Raw genomic sequence first — 8,332 nt, forward strand, 5'->3', positions numbered from 1 at the left:
AATTTCAAGAATTTATGTGGAGAAGCTACAGGACTTGATTTAGCAAATCCATTTGAATATAGACAGTCGATTGGGGCTCTGATTATTCTTAGTGTAAAAGTACTCGAACATATGCTATGCAGCAAACACATTGAGTCAATTCATGACCGAGCCTCTCCATGCACATTGGATTTCTGCCAAACACATTTTGATATATTTGCATGGGACAATCACCCTTGGTTTGAGATATTTTGCCAGAGATGTTCGACTTCATTGATATACCAATGTCGACTAGGTAGCAAACCTTGTCGACAGAAAGAGTACATCTAGATTTTGATTTAGCCTTATATTTTCCATGATATATTGGACACGACACTGCATTGACACATGGTGGAAGATAGTTTCTCCCCTATGCAATGACTCCTATTGATTAACATAGGGTGGAATATGTTTGCTTCCCTATGTGATGAAATGAGGTGAGAGTGTCCCATAGGACCTTCCTCATTGCCTTGAGAGGGTGGTAGATGATACTACCAAATGATTCTTATTCTTTAGATTTGAGAATGTTTCAGCATATAGAGTTGAGAAAAGGTGGGACATGATGACTGTATACTTATGGCGATTATTACATGATGCAGTTGGAATTTCTCCCTATATGAGAGTGAGTGTTATTTTTGTAGCTCAGTGACAAATTCCAACTATGGGACTAGATTCCTCTTTTTGAGAGGACCAATTTTGACTATTGAAGCACTCAAATTGGACAAGGGAAAGTGAATTTTTGAATTGAAGCCCACAATGTCACATTTGATCAGGTCGGCCCTAACAAGAAATTAGACACCCTTGGAAGCCTATAAATACAAGTGATCTCAATCTCATTTGGACATCACCGAGCATATTATTCTTCTCTTTTTCATTGATTGGTTCACACAGGTTTGAGGATGGGACACAGAAAGTGGGTCGTACAAGTCCGAGATTACAAGGTTCGAAGCTCACACGTGTTTTAGGGTTTTGGCTTTCGACCGTAGGCTGTACACAGACAATTTTCGGCTACAACTTTAGGCCGACAGGTTCGTTTGTGTTGTCAGAAGGTCTCAACCACACACATAACTCTTCCTTTGTGTAGTTGAGCTTTAGGGTTGGCTTTTGATATTTGACTGCAGTTGATCAAAGGCAGGACAAGTTGACTCTGATCTGGATTGATGTTGGGAACATATTTATGAATGTTGTTGGGTTAATTTTTCTGGATGATTTTTTATTGGGCTGATTGTACTCTCTGTTGAACATTTAATGACAATCTAATAAGAAGAATAATTTCAAAGTGTTTTCCCCGTAGTGGATATTTCCTTGGTCTTTGACCAAATATGGTGTCTCTTGTTGATGTGTTGATTGTCTCATTTTTAATTGCATTTACTATTCTATCTTCAATTACTGTTGATTAGAGATATTGGAAATATTAATTATTGTTGAAAGATTGATAATTTAAGAATTGAATTGGGCAAAAGTAATTGAAACAAAATAGAATAATCTAAAATTTAATAAAACTAATCACAAGAAATTGTGAAGAAAAAAAAATCAATTTAATAAGAAGCCCTAACTATGCTACCCTAGATTTCTCAACATGGTATCAGAGCTAAGGACAGTTATTTGATGTAGCTAGAAGATCATTCTTGTGCAAAATAAATAGATATTCAAGCCTTGTCATGAAGGAAACACATCTCTAAAGGAGGAATGAATTTAAATGAGTCAATTTTGAACACATCCTTGTAATTAGGCCATATTCCTAAACTAAAGGAAAAATGCATCTAAAAGAAAGCTTCAATGACACCATTCTGGAAATCCGAGAAGCTAAGAATATAGTCTAATCAAGTCCGAGTCCTTTGATAAAGAAAATGAAGTTCTGTGCTCAAATGTTAGGTTTTGAAATTATAGGAATTTGAGTTCTAAGGTATAGGAAAGGACCAAAGGTATATTACTATTGAAGGGTATAATTTCTTTAATATAAGGACTAATAAGAGCCATCCAAAGCTACAATTGAAGAACCATCCAAAGTTAATATGGAGAGGTATTTGTTCATGACATTCTCCATCCGGATTTTTGATGTCACCTAAGAAGGTATGAAGTACAATTTTTTGAGAAAATGATTAAAGGGAGAGTGAATCCAATACTTAAAATCCTAATTTCAAACAAAGAGCCTTCTTGAGGAAAGGACCAAAAGTCAAATTTCTTGGAAACATTGTAGATCTATTCAAAATACCTGAAGCTACAAATGTCTTTATAGTTGAAGAAGTCAAAATAATTTTTTGTGAAGGAAAAATGATGACTTGTGCATATATATTTAAGAAGGTCAAGCCTTATAGTGACATTACAACCGGCCTAGAAGGGTCACATAATAATAATTTTGAGAAGTCCAAATAAGTAGAACATAATCTCAGTTTGTATTTAAGAAAATTAAAGAAGAATATCTTATTAAGCAAAGCCTATCTCAAAAAGAAGCAATGTACATCAGTCGACATATAGCAAGCTCATTCAACTACAATCAATGAAAGGACATACAAGATCTTAGGACCTGTTCAAATTCTTCATCAAGTAAGTATTATTACTGCTCTTTATGTTTTTTAGTCATCTAACACATGTATGTAGTTTGCAAGAACAAGCAACAAGATCAATATAATATCAACGCAAAGGTATGTAAAGGTATGTATGACCTGTTCGTTTGTCCCAAGGTCAGTTGATTATATGATTTTATAATTGTTAACAAAAACGACTTGTAAATAGTTAGAACTATATGTTAATCCTTGAACAAGAATAAATGATTTCTAGACTTTGTAACTCAAAAGATAATGAAAAGTTTATATAATCATCATGCTATTGTATTTGCATATTTTAGTTGTTCTTGTCAACCAATATTGCAGGTATATGTTAAGAATAGTGACTTAATAAATCAAGTTGGATCCCTGGGCACAAGTTGACATATAAGGAAATGAACCATGAATATGTTGTCATAATTCAAAGTATCCCTTCAATAAGGATACCCCACAAGGTTTGTAAACATAAAAAAATAAATGTATGTCTAAGACCATAAGATTAGTCACTAAATTTCTTCATTAAAAAGTACGATCACTTTCGAAATTTACCTTGTATTACTAACTTTCTTGTGTCTAAGGTTTTGAATCATAAGGAATCTTATTAGGGTGATTAATCTCTAGATTAAATCTAAGCTCATTATATTGTCTCTTGTCATTTGTTTATTTTTGTGAAAACCCTAACCCTTAGGATTCACTATAAAACCCTATCCTCTTGTTGCCTAGGGTATGTTAACAATAATGATGAAACCCTAACCTTTTAGGGTTTGTTGTTGCTGTCTAAGTTATCCAATGAAACCCTATATTTTTAGGGTTTGGTGAATTAGGGTTTTTATGAACATAACCCATGTAATAGCTAAAGTAAGGTCCCAAGGTGTATATTCTTCTGTATGATCGAAACCCTAACATGATTAAAGTTGTTGTATATCTAACTTCAATGTCTTGATGTTTGTATCTAGGGTTTACCTAGGAGATATTGGTATGAGATTGTAATACATGATAATGTAACCTTAGATATAAAGTACCTTCACTGCAATTAGAATGCTGACTTGAATATTGATATTCATGTATAGTGAAATCTAGGGTTCTTAACAAAACCCTAGTAGTATCTGTTATGAATTATAGGACATAATATTGAAGCTCTAGATGAATAGTGATATGATTGGATTGATATATTGATTAATTTGCTAATATCTAAGGCTCTAATTTTCGATGACAAATTCTAGGGTTTGTGGTAAAACCATAGCGAAGTTGTTGAAAACTAGAATATAAATGATATAACCTTGTCTGAACATTCAATTATAAAATTACCCAGTACTGAACATTACCCAGTACTGAACATTCAATTATAAAATTAGCAATGTTTAGTAGCAAGCGACAACTGTACAACAAATAAGAGTAACAACAAGTAATGACTGTAACAACAATAAGAGTAACAACAAAGCAGACTCACAAAAACACATTGATAATCATTCACAACAATAAATAAATTAACTGAAATAAACCTATGCACACATCTATCCAACAACACCTAGTCAGGAGAGTGGGCCCAACTCCCTGATTAGGGTTGTGGCAAGATCAAGAAGTCACGAAATGCTCAGAAGATCAGAATTTCATTAATCAAAAGGATATTACAATGTATGTTGTTATAGACTCAAAGTTAACATAATTCTCTATGATCTTAACTGTTGGCTTTCACAGCCCCGTAACTCTACTTATACAATTTGTTAACACTAACAACTCCTAGAATTACGGTAGTTGTCTACCTACAATTACATAGTGGTTTCTTAAGGAAAAAAATATATAAAGACAGTACTGTGTTGATTGAAAGGTTGATCCATCGTTGCAGCTAATGTCTCAAGATACCGCTACCAGCTTGATGGTCACCATTTGTTGAACCATGGTCTTGATCATTCACCCTCCAAATCTGCAAGAATAATTGAATTAGAAAGACACTTACGCAAAAATCCCCTATGAAAATGCTTCATTGATTAATAATTCATAACGACATGATAAGAGGTATACCTTTGTGGTTTAGAATGTAAATTGACCAACAATGGTGTAAAATGGATACAGGAAACAACGTAAAAAGGTGGGTAAAAACATGCAAATTTAACCACTAACATCTCCCCCCAACTAGTCTTTCTACATGTCCTCATGCAACCCGTCACCTATGCAGATCTGGGTTGGAGTTGCGGTGATCAGCATGAATTTGTTCGAGATCATATTTTGCAGCCATTTCTTTCCCCAATGGCTTATATCCATTTGTATGGAGGACATCCTTCCACTAATCCTCACCTACCTTGTAAGATGGAGTATACTGATCGACTAGAAGCCAGATAATGGGGAACTTGAACCTCAAACCCATCCATCGAACCCCACGAAGATGGATGCATTAAATATACCGAGGTACTCTATTTAAAGCTCGAGAAAAATTAGGGGCTCCAAAAGGTTCACGTGTTCTGACGGGTGATGACGATAGCGTCCATTATTTCTGGCAGATGTCTCGGGCCTCCTCTTGACAAGTAAAAATTTGTTTTGTGCATATGTCAATGCACCACTTTTGGTTTTCCAGCATCTGTCCTTTTCGCCCTTCGATCTCCAAGAAAGTTTGGTGTTTGTTATAGACATTCACAAAATGACAATTCTCCATCCAAAGGATAAGTGGTCTGTTTGCTTTATTCTCTTCGAACGTGTCGAGGGCCTTCTTCCACTTAACCTTATTAACTGTGTAGGAGGTAAATTCTCTCAATTGAATATCTCCTACATATGGCACTGGGTTGAATGATTGATCATCGCCCAAAATGTAATCATGCATATAGACTTCGCACATTAGGTGTTGATTCAGAATATTGTAGCTTCTTAAGGTGTGCAAACACTGTATCCGGTCGTCTATCTCATGGCTGATTTCCTGGTGGATGATTTCTAAAAAATAATAAATATTGGTCATGGGGGAAAAAGGCATAAATGTGGGCAGGGGATCGGCAAGCCATTACCTGCTATGCTAGAGCAAACATTTCTTCCTTATCAACCTTCATTAGCTGCACCTGCCCTTCCAGTTCATCGATTTTCTTTTGCTGCTTCTGCTGCTTTCGCTTCTCTTTCTCTATTTGCTCCATGTAATTGGTAATTATTTTCATGGCTTGCTCATGAACTCCCCTCACTCCTTCCGAGTGGCCTTCTAGAGGAATGGTCCCTTATTGAAGGTGAGCTTCAGCAACTTGCCACTTTTGAATTTCTGTCGTCATGAAAAATTCTCGTGCCTAGATCATATGCAAAAATGACTCAGTCTATGTAGCCAAAGAGGTCGTGGGTTTGTCTTTGGTCTGCATTGCTTTTGAAATGGTTTCACCCCTCGGTTTCACAACATTGTTCTTATGCCTCCTCACTTTTCTTCGTAAGTGTAGTACCCGCCTCCTTAGCTTGACGCTTTCTAATTTTAGCTGCATGTTTTCCCTAAACTACGAATGGTACCTTTCTTTAAGAGGAGGCCTTATTTTTTCACATTTCTCAATGAATTCTTGTTTGACAACAACCTCCTTGACTGGCCTCGTAGCTGGTGTGGGGTTTAGTGGATTGACGTCGAAAAATTTGTCAATCGACTCTTTCTTTACCCTGACCGCTCTGTTTGTTCCTTGACTTAGGGAATAGTCCCAAAACCTTCTCCTTCAAGTCTCAGAATCTCCATATCTTACCTTGGTGGCTCTGTAGTCACTGCAGGCCCTTGTGGGGTAGTGTCTTCGACACCCTTTTCTTGGGACTACACTTCTCGACTATTTTCTCCTTCGGGTCTCGAATCCTCTACACCTTCCTTTGGTGGATTTGTATCCACTGTAGGTCTCTGTGGGGTAGTGTCAACAACAACATTCTCCTCTAATGGACCTGTGGAGACAGTATCAACCATAATTTCTTCAAATTTTTCTTTGGTCAACACTGGTTCTTGTGTGGCAATGCCGATCACCAATCCCTCAATTTGTGCAATTTGTTAACTAGTCGACGCTGGTTCTTATGTAACAGTCTCGACAATGGTGCTTTTAACTGCCTCCACAAATTTTAAGATCAGGGGAGAGGCTCTTTCCTTCACTAGACGCCTAGGGGAATGAAACTTCCTTGCCCCTCTTGATAAATATGCAAGAAGTGGAGAACGAAAAATGTTTTCTTCAGTGTCCATTCTGTCAATGCCTGCTACCTCAGGCCCTCCTTCCCTTGTGTCCACTGGCTGGTTTGTGCTCCCTTTTTCTTTTTCTGCCTATGCTTCTTCTAGTTTCGCCCTTGCTCAATAGCTGACACTGCTTCTTGTGGAGCAATGTCGACTGCAACCCCTGTTTCTTTCAGGGGTTCCTTAATCTCTTGAGCAGGTGATGTTGGTTCTTGTATATCAGCACCACTTGCAGCCTCATCCAAAGGTTCCTCATTTTCTTGAATATGTGATGCTAGTTCTTATGTGTCATCACCACCTGCAATTTAATCAAAGGGCAACAATTATATCCTCAAATTGGTAGTCACCACTGGTTCCTACAGAAAAATGTCGACTGCATTCTCTTCTATCTCCATTTATTCTACTCCCAATGGGCCACCAGGAGACACTGGTTCTTGTGGAGTAGCGTCATCTATGGCCTCTCTTGTCTCCATTGCTTCTACTTCCATTGGGCTAGCAAGCAACGCTGGTTCTTGTGGAATAGCATCATCTGCAGCCTCTTCTTCTTCTTCCATCAATTCTTCCTCATCCTTCATTGCAGGCATCATAGTCGCAAGTTCTTCCTCTGCTAGCTCGGTGAATTTTGGCCAAGCCACAAAAGTTCGAGACAAAGCATGCACCACTAATAGTATGACCAACCCATGATTTGTAAGGACCACTAATGCTTGTCGAGACCAATGAGCAGATTGCTACATTAGCTGAAGACTGTTCCATAGAAAATATGGCATATCTAGAGAATGAACCCGTGCATGCCGAAACTAAAGGCATCGAAGAAGCTTGAAATGATACTTAAACAAGGTAACAAACTGACCTTCACAAGTAATGTACCTCATGAAAAAATATGAAACCTCAGCCCATGGTTGTGGCAAATACTTTCAATCATAGCCCCTTACTCTTGTGGAATGCTATTTCTCCAGCCTGCAAAAACAATTCTGGGAATTTTGGCAAAGGATATTTCCTTGAAAACCATTTCTGCCCTCCTTGTGGAAATCCGTTGATAGTCAAAATTAATTTCTTTGTGATAGAAATATCCAACCTATGAACTTTGGAATGATTTCCATCCAAATTCAACATGAATTCGACTGTGATAGCTTCCTTAAATCCCTACAGCCTCTCAAAATACACATGCCATCCTACATCTAAGAAGACCTGGTATATGGCTGGATTGCTTCGGACTTGCACTATATCCTCTGGTTTGTGGCTAACGACTTTCCCGCCCATTCTGTCGTTGCTCAGTAACAAAAATTGGAGTAACAACAAGACCGTCGAGGAGGATTGTCGGTAAGTAAATTTGCAGTGACAGGGTTGTGGTGGCGACGGGGTGCGGTGATAGTGAAATTCGGGAAGATATTGGTAAAATATGGAAAAAACCATGACGAATTATGGTAATAATGAGTGATATTTATGGTAATAGTTTCACAGCATTGGAAAGGACTGTCCATTAACACAATCATACTTATTTCAAGTCCCGATGCATATAGATAACTGTGCAAGGTATGGTGGGGATCGTGGATTGTACACACTTAGCATAGGGTTGAATAGTGATATGACAAGTCATTACTACATTTTTAAT

The sequence above is a fragment of the Pinus tabuliformis genome, chromosome 9, assembly GCF_031772625.1.
Source record: "Pinus tabuliformis cultivar Carrire ecotype Pingquan chromosome 9, CPIR1, whole genome shotgun sequence".
Taxonomy (NCBI): Eukaryota; Viridiplantae; Streptophyta; class Pinopsida; order Pinales; family Pinaceae; genus Pinus; species Pinus tabuliformis.